Below are 17391 nucleotides of genomic sequence, written 5' to 3'. Positions count from 1 at the left end.
GTCAAAGGTTTTCAACTGTCTTCTAATTTCGAGTAAAAACTAAAAATACCAACCCAGCCACAAGTAAGCTAAAACCCAATGTGGTGACAGACAAACACTTGGTCGCGAAAACTCGTTACATATAAGTAGTAAGTATAAAAGTAGGTTTTCATATCAAAGGAGATATACCCCAAAACTTTGGGCTGACTACCACCAGGGACGCCGAAGCGATTTCAGGGCAAGGGGGGGTGAGACTTTTTTGGTAAGGGCAACATAGACCGCATGCGAGCGTAGCGAGCCGAAATATTAGGGTGTCGGGGGGTGCTCCCTCGGAAAAATTTTTGCGGCCACGCCCTCTAGATTTGCCCCCTTAGCAAAGGGCAGGAGGGGCGCTTGCCCCCGCCCCCCCCGCGCCCCCCCTCTCCGGCGTCCCTGACTACCACTGATTTAGTTTAAATAATGTGTCTCTCAACCTTTTATTTAATCATTAATCCTAAAATATTTTACAGAATCCAAGCGTTCATATCGATGCAAAAGGATCCAACGATGGATTTCGCGTTTTCGCGTCAGCCCAGTGTCGTCACCAACAAGCCAGTCGTTTCTTACGTCACAAGAGCATCGCTGTTGGCCGATAATGACGAAACACAAACAGAAAACTCAAAAGCGTGAATAAATCACCATCAGCTGTTTGAAATAATCCCACTGGCTTTTATTATGGTTTTACAGTCTGTCTGTATTGCTAGCTTTTGCATTTATATTTCTTTTTGATTTGTATGGTGTTTTTCGTTTGTATTCCCAAAACGGACACACAGTTTGAGAAGAAGTAAAATAAATCACGTTTATAAAGTCTGTTTGTATTACTAGCTTTTTGTAAGGTATTTACATTTCTGTTTTGTTTTATGGTGAGTTTTTCGTTTGTATCCAAAAATGGACACTCTCAATTCGAGTAGAAATAAAAATATCACACTTGTAAAATTTGGTTTTGCCGTCAAGGAAACTTAACTCCTGGTCAATGGACTCCCATATATGCAAAACTTTCAAAAGTAACAGAAAATAAAATATCTGCTCAAAATTTGGGAAGTCCGAAATTATCAGATCGAAAGCGAGTGTTAATATAGGTGCCGGTCCGATACTAAGTTATCATTAGAAATTCTCCGGCCATAAATGCCGATTTAACGCTACGATTCTACCCTAAAGGCCCGTTTACACTACAGCTGCACTGAGCGGAGCTGAGCTGCACTGGGCGTGAAATTGTTTTCACTAAAAAATCGCCCCAAACGTAACGTGTTTCTTTAGCTGCGCGGGGCTTGAGTTTAGCAAAGCGTGAAACGCTCGCCACAATATAATTTAAATGCAAATTACGCTTTGCTCAGCTCAGTGCAGCTGTAGTGTAAACAGGCCTTTAGGGTAGAATCGTAGCGTTAAATTAAAGGGTAAATTTATCATAAACAGAAGGTTAACAATCATAGGTAACTACTTAACGCTAAGCCAATTTGTATCCGAAAACCTTAAAAAAGATGCCTTGAACGTTTCGATCCATCTAATGTACTTGTTTCATCATGGTAATCGGGTCATTTAGTATCGTATCGCGATAATGTTTGTAAAAATATCGAGTATCGGACATTCTTACTCAAAATTAGGACGTGTGTCTCTTAAAAGCTCTTGAGTAATCAATTAACGCTTGTGAAATTAAAGCCTACGCTCACATCAGGTTTAAAATATTAAACCTAGTTTGAAATCACCACAGAAGCCAATCAAAGCGACCAAAGAAATTAATAGCCTGGCTAAAACTGAACAAAGCAACGTAAAACGAAAATACCTCAAAACAAATCATTGTACCAAAGCTTGGCCGTTATTTATTGTTAGCCAGGATTTGAAGATAAATGCCCGGAAACTATATGTAAATCTGTTTGAGTTTTCTTTCCATTTGTAACTATAATTAGTTGTCTTCAAGCCCTAAAGAAAGCATCTAAAATCCCAATTATAAATAGAGTAAGTCATACGAGTTTTCGCTTATAATAAGATATTAAATAACTTGTGAACAAATCTAGCTTCAACGGTCTAATCATATGCATACATCAATATAAACAGAACTGACTAGCAGATAACCACAAACCAACAGTGGGGCTAAATTTAAAGTGGAACCAAGTTGCAATGTTCTTGTTAGGGAAGCTTGACTAAGAAATTAAAAAGATACTTAAAAATGTATAACGTGTTTGATCGCTTTAAGAAACATTTATATCGGATTCGTGTCACAAATTTCGCTGAAACAGGTTCATTTATGACCACCAAAAATTGTTCCATAACGAAGCGGATATTATTACAACAATTAAATGTCTAAATTAGAAGTGAAAACCTTTTTATTGGTGGTAGCTTTACAAACTTTCATAAGTCTGAAAAACAGTTTTTCACGCCGCGTAATTTGGCCAACTTATTTCAAGTTATTGGTTGTTAAGCTTTCAGTTTTGAAACCACCTGAAGGCCGAAGTAGGAAGCTATCAGATGGCAAAAGCATGCTTTCGTTGATGAAACGTTATAAAAGTAGACAACGGTGTTGTGTTTGGTTCTCAGCTTACTATTCTCTAAGCCTGCTTCCATTTATGCTTTGTTTAAGTAAAGCACGTATGTGCGAATGTTTTTCAAGATTTAATACAATTTGTCGTTAAACACTGCCACTTCCATGCATAATGATGCAGCAGGCAATCGTGCTGTGGTTGTATTTTGATTTACTACCTATGACTAATAGGCTTGCCCACCCATGTTTTAGACTAATAAGCTTGCCCACCAAAAATAATAAGGTTGACCACCCATGTTTTTTTTTATATAGGCTTTGTAATATTCTCTCGCAAATACAGCGCGGTTCACCACAGAAAATTATATATTCGCTACAGGATATGCTGATAAGTGGCCGTATATAGTGGGTGACTTATTGCGGATTAAATTTGTTTGATTGACAGCGGGATGTTCCAAAGATACTGCTTCCAGTTCGTTAAGTCGGCCACCGTAGGTTGTATAGTTGTGAATTCGTGTGGAAAGCATTTAATATGGCCGGAAAGTTTAAAAGCGAACTGATTGTTTACACAACGTTACCTAAGATATTCCGCAATTGCCGACAAATGAAAATCACATGTTGTTGAAAAATGACGTTGACACCAACTAAAACGGCCATTCAATGAAACGATTTTACTGCATCTTTTTTAACGCAGACGACAGAACTTACTCTACAAGAAAACAACTACAACCCGAGAGATCTGCGTCGAATCTCGCGAATGTTAAGATACCAAAAAAAAACATGTATCTAGCGATTGAATCCAACCTATCAAAAATGTTGGTCCAATAATTCAAACCGGAACATGCAATACAAAAGATAGGAGTAAGAAAAGTTAGGATTTTCGCTTTATGTAACGTATTGTATCTAGAAATATCCGAATTTTTTTAGATCGAAGACGATATCCAATAGCAATTATCGTTTTTTGTCCGATTCTAGGATAAAATTGGTGACGTTTTTGATGTATAAGTAGCAAATTTGCCAATGAAAGCATGATTTTCTGTAAAACAACTTTTGAAGTTTACCTTGAACATCTTAAAAAATGATATTATTTAGAACAGCTTTTACTAATATTAGCTCAGAAGAGCTACTTTATAAGATAAAGCAAACTATGGCATAAAAAGTTAATTAGCATTGTATCGTATAGGACGCCTTTGGCCAAAAATATCGATAAACAATCAAGTACCGGATATCTCTTTAGTTGTATTCATTGTTAGATAAAGTGCCTGTTAGTTTTGAATCTCACCGAATGTTTATAGATAACAAAAAATAAAATGACCTTAGGGATTAAATAGAGCCTGTCAGATTGTTGATTAAATAATTTATAGAATACCATTTTAAAAAAACAATAAAGCACTGTGTGAATAGCGTGTACGTCTCTATGTGATGTGTTTTCGGAACTTATAGCTAAATGACCATTACATAGGAAGCGAGGGAGTCACTATATCCGCTAATCCCGCTTCTGCTATAGCAGCTGGTTAAATGCATTTGTTAAACGTCTTTTGTAGCTTGGTTGTCAGCAGAAGATGAATTCGTAGCAAGAATAAGACGTAATAAAATGTCAGACCTGAGCATAGTGAATAACCCATGTAGGCTAGTCTCAAGCTCTGCATTTCGTAACGTATAGCAGGGCCATATAAAAGGTTCTTTCAAGGTGTTGGATCCAAACAGTCTTTATAAGTTCTCCAAAGGCATCTCTTAAAATACAGCCTATTTCTGGAACTTAGCAAGTATGATTATTTTACATAAAATGTCTTAGCGGTCAATAGAGGCAAACCTTCAAACAAACTGTTTGAGGGACGTGCAAGCATACTTTAGTCTATTGTGAAGCGTATAGCCGAGATAATCCTTTCAACTTGAGGAGAATCAGACAACAGTTATTATGTTAGGGTTAAACCAGTGGTCGGCAAACACCAGCCCGCGGACAGGTACCGGTCCGTAGCAGGGTTGTCAGATTAAAATTTTGTTTAAACACGAACTGTACGTAAAAACTTGGTAAAAAGTCAAAAACAATTAAATGTATTTTTATATTTAACACATTTACCTTCGTTTTAATATAGCCATAATGACAAAAAAGCCAAATGATTTTTCTAACATCAACCAGGTTAAAAAAATGATTTTTGTTGTTCAAAAAGCCATTCTGGCAAGCCTTGTACGTATGTCTATCCTATGCCTTTCAGGTATTGTTAATATTGGTATACAAGTGTAATTTAAGAAAAAACGTAAAGGCCTAAAAGTTTTATTGAAATGAGCCGCGGGATGGGTTAAATTAAATTGTTTGGCTGGCCGGATGCCGCTCGCTGGTTTCAGTAAGTTCTATAATTCCTAGATGGGAGCCTCACTTTGCGACAAAACAAGCATGAAGTTCGCATTAAAAGTTTTAATAAATTTCCTTTCCTGAACATTTGTTGTTTTTTAAGGCCGGTCCGCGACAAAATGTTAGTTTTAAACCGGTCCGCAGTGCAAAAAAGGTTGCCAACTCCCTGGGTTAAACTATTACAATTTTGCTGTGAAAGTATGCCCAAAATGCCATGTTTAATCTGCTTTAAATGATTAGGCCTCGCAATTCTGTATGTAAGTTTAAATGGTAACGCACCGTTTAAAAGCAAAACTGTAAAACAGTTGGTGTTTTTATGTTGATAGCATTTATTTCAAACACAATACAGAGATGAGATAAAAGTGAGGGGTGGGTAAATATGAAGGTAAAGTTTGTGCTTAAGCTAATTTCAGAAGTCAAGTCTTCAAATAATCAAAGGTCAATGTTGTATTTTAACCACCGATAATATGTCGCATTAGTGTTTTGCGTTGCGTTTGAACTTAAAGCATTTAAATTACTGAAAAGTAAATTTGTATGAATACAAAGAAATGGTTACATTGTGCTGGTGATGTACAATAAAAAGCGTTTCCTAAATCTTTTAGTTTTATTACATTCAAATTAAATTATTCCGTCTTAAAAAGTGAAAAAACAACTACTAGAATGTTTACAGAAAAAAACCCATATGAAAATGGCAAATTAATCAGCAGTCAAATCAGGAAATAGAATATTACCACCACCCGTACACAAACCAATGTATAACCACTAAGAAGCGCACCAGAGCAATACTAGGCTAGTACGCGCAGCTGGCGAATGCAGCCGTCAACATGTTGCAGTATCCGGCAGCAGGTGAGCGTTGTAAACAAACGAGAACATAAAATTTGTCGCCACGAACCCTTTGATAACATGATTATTTATTAACCATCAGGGCGGGTCCAGGGGGGGCACCAAGTCATGGCCCTCACCAAACTATATTTTTGTCAACGTTTACTACGTAAATGACAATTTTTTCGCGATTCGGGCAAGCTTTTTTCTCCTGTTAGAATGCTTTTTTCTCCTGCGTCATTAAGGAATTATATTTAGCCTGAGGGTGCCATACAAGCTATAGCACATTGTTCTTTCTAATATTTGTATGTTTTGCCTGTTAATAAAATCTATTCAGTATATTGTAGCTAATACAAGAAGCTAGAAACGCTATTTTTTGCAGTATTAGTTTGAGTAGACTATAAATGTCAATGTGTCCATCACTATGCGTATCTCTTGTACATGACTTATGTTTCACGTTCCTTTAAATTGAAAGCTTGGCTAATTCAAACCAAATTTTGTTCAAGCTTCGCGCAATTAGTTTTCACTTAAGCTGCACATTTGCGTACGTGTTCGCTCAAAAGCATCATATGTTCTTGTCATTAGTTGTTTTATGACGTAAGGTGTGACGTCATTCCTAAAAATTTTCATGGTCCCTCAAACAGAATCCTGGATCCGTCCCTGACTACCTTGTTCAAGTTTAGAAAAGCATGTGTGACAAACCTTTGACGAATGTTAATAAGGTAAGCTAACGGTTTTACACAACCGTACGAATGTATATGATATGGGTACAAGATAAAGTGGGCGCTAAAAACAACACAAAATATGAAATGTCCTGCCGTGAAACCTTGCTAACATGAATAAACATGTCTACATAGGAATGTGGTGCTCAAGTCTAGTAAGAAAGTGGAACCAAAAATGAAAAACTGTTAAAAATAAAGTGTGTAGGTTTACACATCTACGAAATGAATCCGTTAAAGTTAATATCTGTCAGAAAAAAAAAAAATTGGATAACAACCGTGAATCAGTAATAACATGAATAACCATGTTTAATGCGGAATATGGTGGTCAAGTCTAGTAAGAGCGTGAAACTAAAAGTGAAATACGGTAAAAATAAAGTGTGAAGGTTTACACACCTCTACGAATGAATCCGTAATGAAAGGTCAATTTTTTTAAGCAATATTTAAAATAAGACTTTGAGTGATAATAATTAACTTGCGATCAAACACGATTTCAACCTTAAAAGGCACATTTATCAAAACACTAGTTTAACGACTGGAGGTGGTTGAACCTTTTCATAACTTTTTTTCAAAAAATTCCCAGCAGTTTTATTGGTTTTTGGTCGAATCGCGATAGTTTTTGACCAAAATATCGAAAATCGTCCGAAAAGCAATGTGTATTCAAAACACCGAGAAAAGCTTTAAAGCTAGACCACAATGTTACACATTTGAATCAGCATCGGCCAGTAGCCAGATACATTGCGTGGCAAACGGCGGAGAATAAGAGGTTTAAAGAAGCAGTTATTGTGGGCCATTGCGATTTCCTGAATTGCTGGTAGGTAGTGTGGAGTCTCGATGTAAACAGGTATAAGGACAGTGGTTCTCAACCGGGGTTGCGCGGCACTCTAGGGCAGTGCTTCTTAAACTTTTTTAGTTTTGTTCACCCCTAGCATCTATCTCTAGATTTCATTCAGCCTTGTCTCATGATATGAGAAAACTATCTCGTCTATATATAACAGCACAAAATGACTTAGTTTGTTTCGAATTTTGTTAAGATCAACTCAATCGAAGTTTTACCATTAAAATTTTACAATTTCTCGAGTCCAGAAATATAAAGCTACAAGAGCACAAAACACAGTAACCAAATTTTTGTACTTATAAACTCAGTGCAAACCAACTTCACTATTACAATAAGCAAAAAAATCCAAAAAACACCAGTTCATTAGTCGATTTAATACAAAGCAGTCATCCATTTCTGATGGTTCATCCTTATTTACCCCTTTTGGTTGGTTCACCCCTGAAGAAAAATGTTCACCTTGGGGTGAACCATTCACCTGTTTAAGAAACACTGCTCTAGGGTGCCAGTTTTAACGCTTAAGGGTGCCGAGAGATATCTGAAGTTCTTTAGGAATTTTTGCTCTACTGGTAAGCTTCTTGATAAAAGTTTTTTTGTACGACAAAAGTGCAATAATTAAAAAGGTTTTATTAACTTGTTGCAAATGCACTGTTTCAACCTCGTTTAATGTAACGTAACAGTTAACCACTCAGCAAAAACACGAGCAAGGGTGCCGCGAACTATTTATAATTTCTGTCCCGCAAGCCACAATAAGTTGCGAAACACTGGGCTAGGCTTTCAAGAAAAGAACAAAGAGTATTAAGAAACAAACGTTCAAGCAGCTAAAAGCAACTATAACTGGCGACTGATCACATCAAATGACATAAATTACTTTGTATATTCGGACAGGCTGAAGTTTTTAATTGCCCTTACAAAAATTAAAAAAGACTTGATAAAACTTAAGCGGCCTTTACCGAAAGAGCTTTACAGAACACTGTTAGGTAAGGCCTTAATTAATTAAGTAATTACTCATTTCAACCTACCCCTGTGTACAACCCTTATTGCTAAACCTTTCTTAAGGCTGATGTTGAAAAAGGAAGACGACATAGAATCATGGTTAATAGCCTTGATGCAAAAAAGCTGTAAGTTGCCTTGAAAAAAGATGTTGCCCTTTTAACCCTTGTTTTATGCCATTTTACAGGTTTTACCAACTATTTCATGCCTTTTTTACAATTAAAGGTAAAACATAGGGCAAATAGTCGAAAAATGCGTTATATGTTAAAAAAGGCTCGCATTATTATAAAAGTCGAAATCGCTTTCTGAGAATTCGTGCAACGTACTAAACGATGATTGAGTGGCAATAGGTTATTGCTGTTATGCACAAACGTGTGCTTTCGTTGCTGTGACCAATGCCTTTTTCTTTTGTCTTGTATATAACTAGTTTATAAGCATGGTTTCAGCTGCAGACGTAGTTGAAAGGTTGTAAATTGTACTATTATATGTGGCTTAGACTTGTTAGTGCAGTTAAATAGTGGTATTTTTTACTGAATAAACACCAAAGCTTATATAAAATAAAAAGGTAAGATATTTAAGTCTGTCGTGTTTCATATTGGTGAGCTTTTTCAAAGAGTAAAGCTAAAACAGGATTCAGAATTAGCAGGAATGCAACTATAGTAAATGTGTGGCAAGATTTACTAGGTGTGACATTATTATTTACACGGACGGAAACCTACAAAAACGTTATTGGAACCTTGGCTTCCTGCACTCTTACATAAGTGATCTGTGGCGCTCTGTATATTTTTTACATTCTGAGCTATTATCGCTTTTCGCATTTTTACGTTCTGAGCTATAATTAACGCTTACTGCGTTGGCATATGATGTTGCGGTGACGTGATCGCAATTGACGATCGTTGATTTAACAAAGAACTTAAACGTTTGATTAGAATGTGTTAAGAAAACCTTCATGGCTAACATTGTTTTGTTATGATAACAACTAATAAGGTCTAGTTTACCGCCGTGATATGTTTGAAAAATTTACATGGAAGGAAAGAGTCATTTATTTTATATTGGTTATATTTGGCGATTTTTCTAGAGTACGTGACCTTAAGTGACGATTGCTGATTTCACATAGCAGGAAACATTATTAGAATGGGAATAGAGAAAACCTTTAGGGTTAACTTCTGTTCTACATCGCCGAACCTTGGTGTAGCAAACACAAATGCACAGTCGCTAAATAGAATCACAGAAAACAAGGTTTCGAACAACGTGGGACTTGAATAAAGCAAACGTTGCAACTTCGACCGCAGATTGCGATAAGCTATCAGCACAGTAGTTAGTAGTAGAAAGGCAAACCACACTTGTCGCCTTTTCATAAGCTGTTCGGGTGCGTTTGTATTGACAAGTCACTATACACTCTAAATAGCATTATAGAGAGACATCCTGTGTCCACCATAGGCCAGTTAACATTGCTATCTCAACAGGCTGACAGCTTCCTGTTGGTCATATTACACGTTGGATAAATGAAAGAATGAATACATAGACCGTGGCAATTTAAAGGGTAATATATCTATACCTGCAATGGTGCTTATAAATAAACGCATAAATAAAATTACGTATTTGAAAGAAAACGATTTTCAACAAAAATTGAAAATAGCAAGAATAAAAGATTAACCGCTAATAAAATTATGCGCTTAGATTACCGCTAATTGATTTATAATTACTTGATTTCTAATTACTTCAATATTGCAAAACGCACAAAACATTTATTTGACATAAATGTATTTTCGGTCCACATACCCCTGTGGAATTGAGGTTAAAAATCTATGTTTGCTCATTTAAAAGTGTCCTAAACTGCTCCTTGCGTGTTGGCAACGTTCTACCTTCTCAAGGGAAGTGGCATTTGAATAGGTATCTTAAGTACACCAGAGTCATCGTAGACGCAGGAAAACAACTGGACTGTAGTGAGGTTCGGTTCGAACGCACGACCTCGGTCATACGGAGACCGTTGCTCTACCAACTGAGCTACACAGGCTTAGAAAGGAGCGAGTCGAGAAATAGCCATAGCACCATTGCCTTGCATCCTGTTCGTATAACTAGCCTGCAGTGAGGTTCGAACTTACGACGTCTGGTCAAACCGGGACCGTCGCTCTTTTTCTAGCCTGCTTTACTTGCATCATTGATCGTTAGATTTGGTGAGTCTACAATGGCTTTCGGTGTACGAATGTACCAGTTTATGACGTAATTGGATGACCACGTTTAGCGTAATTCAAGTGTTTTGTTACAGAGCTTTGTATTACGCGTTGAACGAGGCAAACTTATGAAAGCCAGGTGCGGGCCACGAGGTCATTTCAACAAAACTGCATTTGTTGCGTATTATAACAACGTAACTACAAAATTTAATTGCATTTCAAAGAGCCACATTTCTCACTTCGTTAACCGCAAAAAGTCGCATTTTTACTTGGTTAATTGCAAAGAGCCGCGTTTCTTACGGGCCACGAGGCCATTTCCTCACGAAAAATGCATTTTGCCTATTATAACAACGTAACTAACTACAAACACAATTGAATTTCATTTCTACCATGTCTTAACAAAGGCGTCATGCGTCTTATCGCACCATATAACGGAAAGCATTGGCAGCTTAATGATACAAAGGCGTTTCTTAGCTTTGCGCGAATCGATAACATATTGACATGTTTATAATATAGCTTTTGTATTAAACACCTCTCCAACTCAAAACTTTATTAAAATAAACAAACTGTGTTGTTGTTAAGGTTACGTTTTATGACGTCACGTTTAGATGTAACTTTGTGACGTCATCTCTAATTAAACGTTTCCTAAAAACAAAAACTAATAATATGAAGTATTTTTAGTCATACCTTATTTGTTCTCATTAAAAACACACAGAAACGTCAGCAGTTTCGCAAATTGGATTTATTCAAAATATTATAATGTTTCACCTTATATATATGACGATTCAATATAATAGTTGCAAAAAGGCAGTTAATATAAGCCACTATAGCAGAGTATTTCAGTTCCTCATTCAACTTTGGGACTTTGTTTAATTAACGAGCTAACGAGTTCGCCTTCTGGTGGAACGCTGTGGGGTTTTTGTGTAGCAGCCGAGCACAGCCAAACTTGAACTTGAATGTGACAAAGAAGAACTTAATATTTCGCCCGGATAGTCCTAGAATATATTTGCTCCTCGCTAAAAAAAGCTGTGGGGTTTTGGTGTAGCAGCCAAGCACAGCTGAACTGGAACCTGACTGTGACAAAGGGGAACTTAATATTTCGCCCGGATAGTCCTAGAATATATTTGCTCCTCGCTAAAAAAAGCTGTGGGGTTTTGGTGTAGCAGCCAAGCACAGCTGAACTTGAATGTGACAAAGAAGAACTTAATATTTCGTCCGGATAGTCATAGAATATATTTGCTCCTCGCTAAAAAAAAGCTGTGGGGTTTTTGTGGAGCAGCCGAGCACAGCCAAACATGAACTTGAATGTGACAAAGAAGAACTTAATATTTCGCCCGGATAGTCTTAAACTACATTTTACCCTTCCTCAACAAACACTGTTGGGTTTTTGTGTAGCAGCCAAGTACAGCCGAACTTGAACTTAAAAAATAATATTTAATAAAGTGATTTTACAGATTAAAAAATAGCAGCATAATGGCTGAAGGTTGACGTGGAATCGGCATCAACGCCCATACAGAAAAGCTGGCATGATATGAAGGTATTGAATATATCTTAACATAATGGCTGAAGGTTGTAGTTACATGCAGGGTGAATGTCAAGCCAACCAAGAAGTAGTTAACATTTTGAACTTTAGAACAAATCTTAATATAATGGCTGGAGGTTGTAGTTGGACGTAAAATGAATATCAAAGGTCACACAGCAGGAGGTTGTATTTTGTATGTTATAAACACCTATGTTATAAATTAATTTGGGTGTTCGTTGGGTTTATTCTGTGTTTCGATCAGTGATTTTAAACCTCGCAAAAAATAGTTCGCAACTTTTGACAAATTACCACCGTTGTAATGATGCGAATGATCTAAATATGACAAGAAGAATAAAATATTAAATTGTTTTCTTGCGATTGAAGTTCGCCGGGAATTTGTTTATCGGTTTGTTAGTGCGCCGCAACCTGGAAAAGTTTGATAACCACTAGCAAAAACTATGTTCAATATCTTAGTAACTTTTATTGCCTCTAGGAAATGGTTTAAGAATAATTGACATGTGGCGTGCAATTTCAAGGGTTTAAACGACTTACAAGTAACAAATAAATGCGCAAGCATTCTTTGGTTAATTTTAAACCGCGTAACACAGTTAAATGCTACGACAAATAAACTTTTGACTGTGATATAGGATAACTGTTCATTTGTCGCTAAAAATCCGAACACAGTAGCAAAGGATCAACGAAGAACCACAAAATGGTTATCAAGTCAGTTGACCCTGAAGGTATAAGGAATTCAGGTTACAACGAAAAATAAAATATTAAATATTTCTTCTAGAAAAATATGAGATAATTTGATCCGAAAACAGCGCAAGTAGATATGCATACAACTTTTCAGGTTTCTTTTCAAGTAGATATGCGATACAACTTTCACTCGCTTTCTTTCATATGCAGATTACGCGGAGCGATCGATTTAGTGTTGTCAGCTTACAAAGCCACATCAAACGCGGCCTTCTTCATTTTTTTCTCATTTAGAACCACATTTGTTTCTAGCCAAGGGGCATTTTCGTCGAATCCAAGTGAGTGTCGCAGTGGCAGCTGGGGAATGGAGCGAGCGTGCCCGTCCAATTAGAAGTTCCAAGTGTGTTTATACTGCTGCATTATATAGTCACGTCCGTTAACAAGCGCTTATATGCTTTTCCAAGCAGCAACAGCGTTTGTTTTGCCAAGTCGCCAGTGAGACATCATATGTCACCATAGGCCAGTTAACCTAGTCATCTCAGAGGTCGACAGCTTCCTGTTTAGCATATTGTACTTTGTATAAATGACAGAACTGGGCCAGGACAACCTACAAAGTGTGATTTATGTAGATTTGCTAGAGTATAGAGCAGCGCTTCTCAACCGGTGCGCCATGGAAGGTTGCCAGGTGCGCCGCGAGCAAAGGAAAAATTTTGTGATATGTAAAAATTATTTTTTACTTTTCTATTAAGCTTACCTCATTGATTCCACAGTACTTTTAAGTACAAAGCACTATAAGTCCTTCAAAGCAACCGCATCTAAACCAGATAATATATAATACCATAGTATTGAGACCACCGGCATATAATAACTCCAACTTCGTAGTAATAACCACGACAGAATAAGATCTAAAATAGTCTACATAAGACTTAAATATGTCGAAATAAGTCCAAAATTAATCGGAAAAATGCATAACTTCCTAGAATGTAGGGAAAGGGTATGGGATGATTGGGGGACTGTTTGGTATTGGATGTTTGCTGTCGACAATTGGGTGCCGCTGTTTTGGCCCTAAATGTTTGCCCCTGTTTGGGCTTATGGGCGGGTAATGTGTGGTGTTAGCAATTGGGTTAGGGTTGAAAATATTAGGGAAATTAGTGGTAGTTATAAGTGGGGCTTGGGGTTAGACAAGAGGTTGTTATATAGGCAATATTTTGGCAATTTTGATCTGATTTCGATTTCGTTATTATTACGACTATTAGGTATTAGTCTTGTTTTCGCCTTTTTCCTAACTATCCTTTATCCCGAAGTTACTTTTGTTCTTATTTTGGTCCTAAGGCTAGAGTCCCTTTAAAGATATGCAACTATTAGGCCTATATAACCAAATATTGCAAGCAATTTAAAAGAAACACCGGGACACCTTTAAAATTTCGCACTCGCTTCGCCCGCAAGGTGCGTCACGGCGTTTTAAAATGTCTCTACGTGCGCCACCAAGTAAAAAAGGTTAAGAAACCCTGGTATAGAGTCTGTTTTCGAGCGGTTGGATTATATTTCAAAAATAGCAACATTATGATGCATTACGTTAACTGTAGTAGTAGTTGAAATGCAGAAAAGGAGGGCATATTATTTAGATATAGAAGTAATTAACCACGTCCCAGAACGCAAGCAAAGACAAGTCAAAAGTGGCAAAAGCTGCTGCTGTGCAACTTTAAGCATTTATTAAAACTTATGATGCGTTTATATTGCAAAGGTGAAATATCATAGAAGGGCGGAAATATTTTTCAGATTTAGAAGTAGTTTCTGTTCGGAATATACTCAAGAAATGTCAAATAAAGAGGAAAAGCTGTTGTTATACAACTAAGTATTTCCTTAAAACAGAACTTTTCTTGGGAGGTTTTCGTCTTTACTTGATTTACAAAAGCTGTTGTTGTGCATCTGTAAGCATTAGGTGTTTCTTAAAAAGAGAAATGTTTTCTTTGAAGACGTTTTCTGGTTCATTTGGTCGACTAAATTGATCGAAAATAGACTTCGGAAACGGCTGAATAGCAGTTGTTGCGTACGTCCAAGGGAAAAAATAAATGAGTCCATACACAAGCAGGTAGCGTATTTGACTCTTTCGAAATAATTTAGAATTCAGTTTGAAAATACTTCGGTACACTGTGCACGGATCTGTAATGTAGCTTAATAATAAATTTCAAAGCCAAAAAGGTCGAGTAGATCGACAGCATCTTGATTAAGACGTTTCGATACGAACTTGTATCAGTTTGAAAATAGATGTAGAAAATCAACAAATAGGTATTTGAAACGTTTTCAAAATGCTACCTATACTTACTTCGGTATTATCTTTGGTATTTATTCTACGTCTAACTACAACTTCCAACCATTATTTCCTAAAGGAAAATAAATTAGGAAAAAAAAATACCTAAACATGCAAATAACTAACGTAAAGCGATTTTTTTGGAAAACGTGTAAAACCATTTAAATGGTATTTTGGTGCGTGTTTGCTGAAATCGATCTAAACTGTTTCAAACCACACAATTACCACATTAAAAATCTCCGGCCGGTAATTGAACCAAATCATCGTTCTTAAGTAGGGTTGCATGAAAAGAAGGCCACTCGGGAATTCAGGCTTTCCCGAAGCTGCTTGGTTTGTTGTAAAGTTCTGAATGCCTGAGCTATCTCAACCTCTAGCTGGCAATAATTTCGTTTTAACGATTCATTTGTATTTACAAAGCCGCTAAAATTAGTGGGCCTGGAAAGAAAGTTTTTTTTCTTAAAAGCGCAATTTCAGAGTTGAAAACTATAAGTTGAAAAACAACAAAATAAAAGGAGACGTATTAAGAATACCAAAGCCCATACAGAAGTAGGTAGCTTTTTGAACGACGAAACGTTTACAAAATGCTACGTCTTACTACAACCTCCATCCATTATGCTCCCAAAAGCATAATTAGTAATGAACCGTTCTCATTATTTTTAAGGTGGTACATTTCTGTCAAAACGAAATGTCAGCTTGAACATTTGATCAGTAGTCCCACGCGCTAAAGGAGCAAAAACTGGCCTGGTTAAAATTAATGGTCTCTTGGGAATAGAGGCTTATCATAGAAGCGTTAGTAGTGGTAGCGCCTAACAATTGTGGTATAGTAGTCCAAGAATGTGGTTGACTATTGTTTAGTAAATTTGTACAGTTTTTTAGTCCATTTGAGGGGCTTTGTTTATTTAAGGTCGTTGATCAGGAGCAAAAGCTGGCCTGGTTAAAATGGTCTCTTGGGAATAGAGGCTTTATCGTAGCGTTAGTAGTAGTTGTGCTTAGTCGCTGTGGTATAGCCGTCCAACAATGGTCGACTACAGTTGAGGACCCAAGCTATAACAGATAAAGGGTTAAGTTGTGAAAGTGTAAATTTTTTCCAACCATTTAAGTTGTAGAAAAAAAGTTAATATAGAGGCTTTATCGTAGCGTTAGTAGTAGTTGTGCTTAGTCGCTGTGGTATGGCTGTCCGGGAATTGTCAACTACAGTTGAGTACCCAAACTATAACAGACAACTTCTATTTAGTTGGCTTGTTTCTTTGCGGTCGGTGATCAGGAGCAAAAGCTGGCCTCGGTTAAAATGGTCTCTTGGGAATAACGGCTTTATCGTAGCGTTAGTAGTAGTTGTGCCTAGTCGCTGTGGTATGGCTGTCCGGGAATTGTCAACTACAGTTGAGTACCCAAACTATAACAGAACAACGTCTATTTAGTTGGCTTGTTTCTTTGCGGTCGGTGATCAGGAGCAAAAGCTGGCCTCGGTTAAAATGGTCTCTTGGGAATAACGGCTTTATCGTAGCGTTAGTAGTAGTTGTGCCTAGTCGCTGTGGTATAGGTGTCCAACAATGGTCGACTACAGTTGAGGACCCAAGCTATAACAGATAAAGGGTTAAGTTGTGAAAGTGTACAGTTTTTTAAACCATTTAAGTTGTAGAAAAAAAGTTAATATAGAGGCTTTATCGTAGCGTTAGTAGTAGTTGTGCCTGATGGTTGTGGTTAGGTGTCCAACAATGGTCGACTACATTTGAGTACCCAAGCTATAACAAAACAACGTCTATTTAGTTGGCTTGTTTATTTACGGTCGTTGATCAGGAGCAAAAGCTGGCCTCGGTTAAAATGCTCTCTTGGGAATAGAGGCTTTATCGTAGCGTTAGTAGTAGTTGTGCCTAATCTCCGTGGTATAGATGTCCAACAATGGTCGACTACAGTTGAGTACCCAAGCTATAACAGGTAAAGGTTAAGTTGTGAAAGTGTACAGTTTTTTTTTTTTTTTTAAAGTTAATATAGAGGCTTTATCGTAGCGTTAGTAGTAGTTGTGCTTAGTCGCTGTGGTATGGCTGTCCGGGAATTGTCAACTACAGTTGAGTACCCAAGCTATAACAAAACAACGTCTATTTAGTTGGCTTGTTTATTTACGGTCGGTGATCAGAAACAAAAGCTGGCCTCGGTTAAAAAAATGCTCTCTTGGGAATAGAGGCTTTATCGTAGCGTTAGTAGTAGTTGTGCCTAGTCGCTGTGGTATAGTTGTCCAACAATGGTCGACTACAGTTGACTACCTAAGCTATAACAGATAACGGGTTAAGTTGTGAAAGTGTACATTTTTTAAACCATTTAAGTTGTAGAAAAGAAGTTAATATAGAGGCTTTATCGTAGCGTTAGTAGTAGTTGTGCTTAGTCGCTGTGGTATAGCTGTCCGGGGATTGTCAACTACAGTTGAGTACCCAAGCTATAACAAAACAACGTCTATTTAGTTGGCTTGTTTATTTACGG

Source organism: Ascidiella aspersa, chromosome 6 (genome assembly GCF_963924565.1).
Source record: "Ascidiella aspersa chromosome 6, kaAscAspe10.2, whole genome shotgun sequence".
Lineage (NCBI taxonomy): Eukaryota > Metazoa > Chordata > Ascidiacea > Phlebobranchia > Ascidiidae > Ascidiella > Ascidiella aspersa.
The sequence above is the reverse complement of the archived record's forward strand: the minus strand, read 5'-3'. Positions refer to the sequence as shown.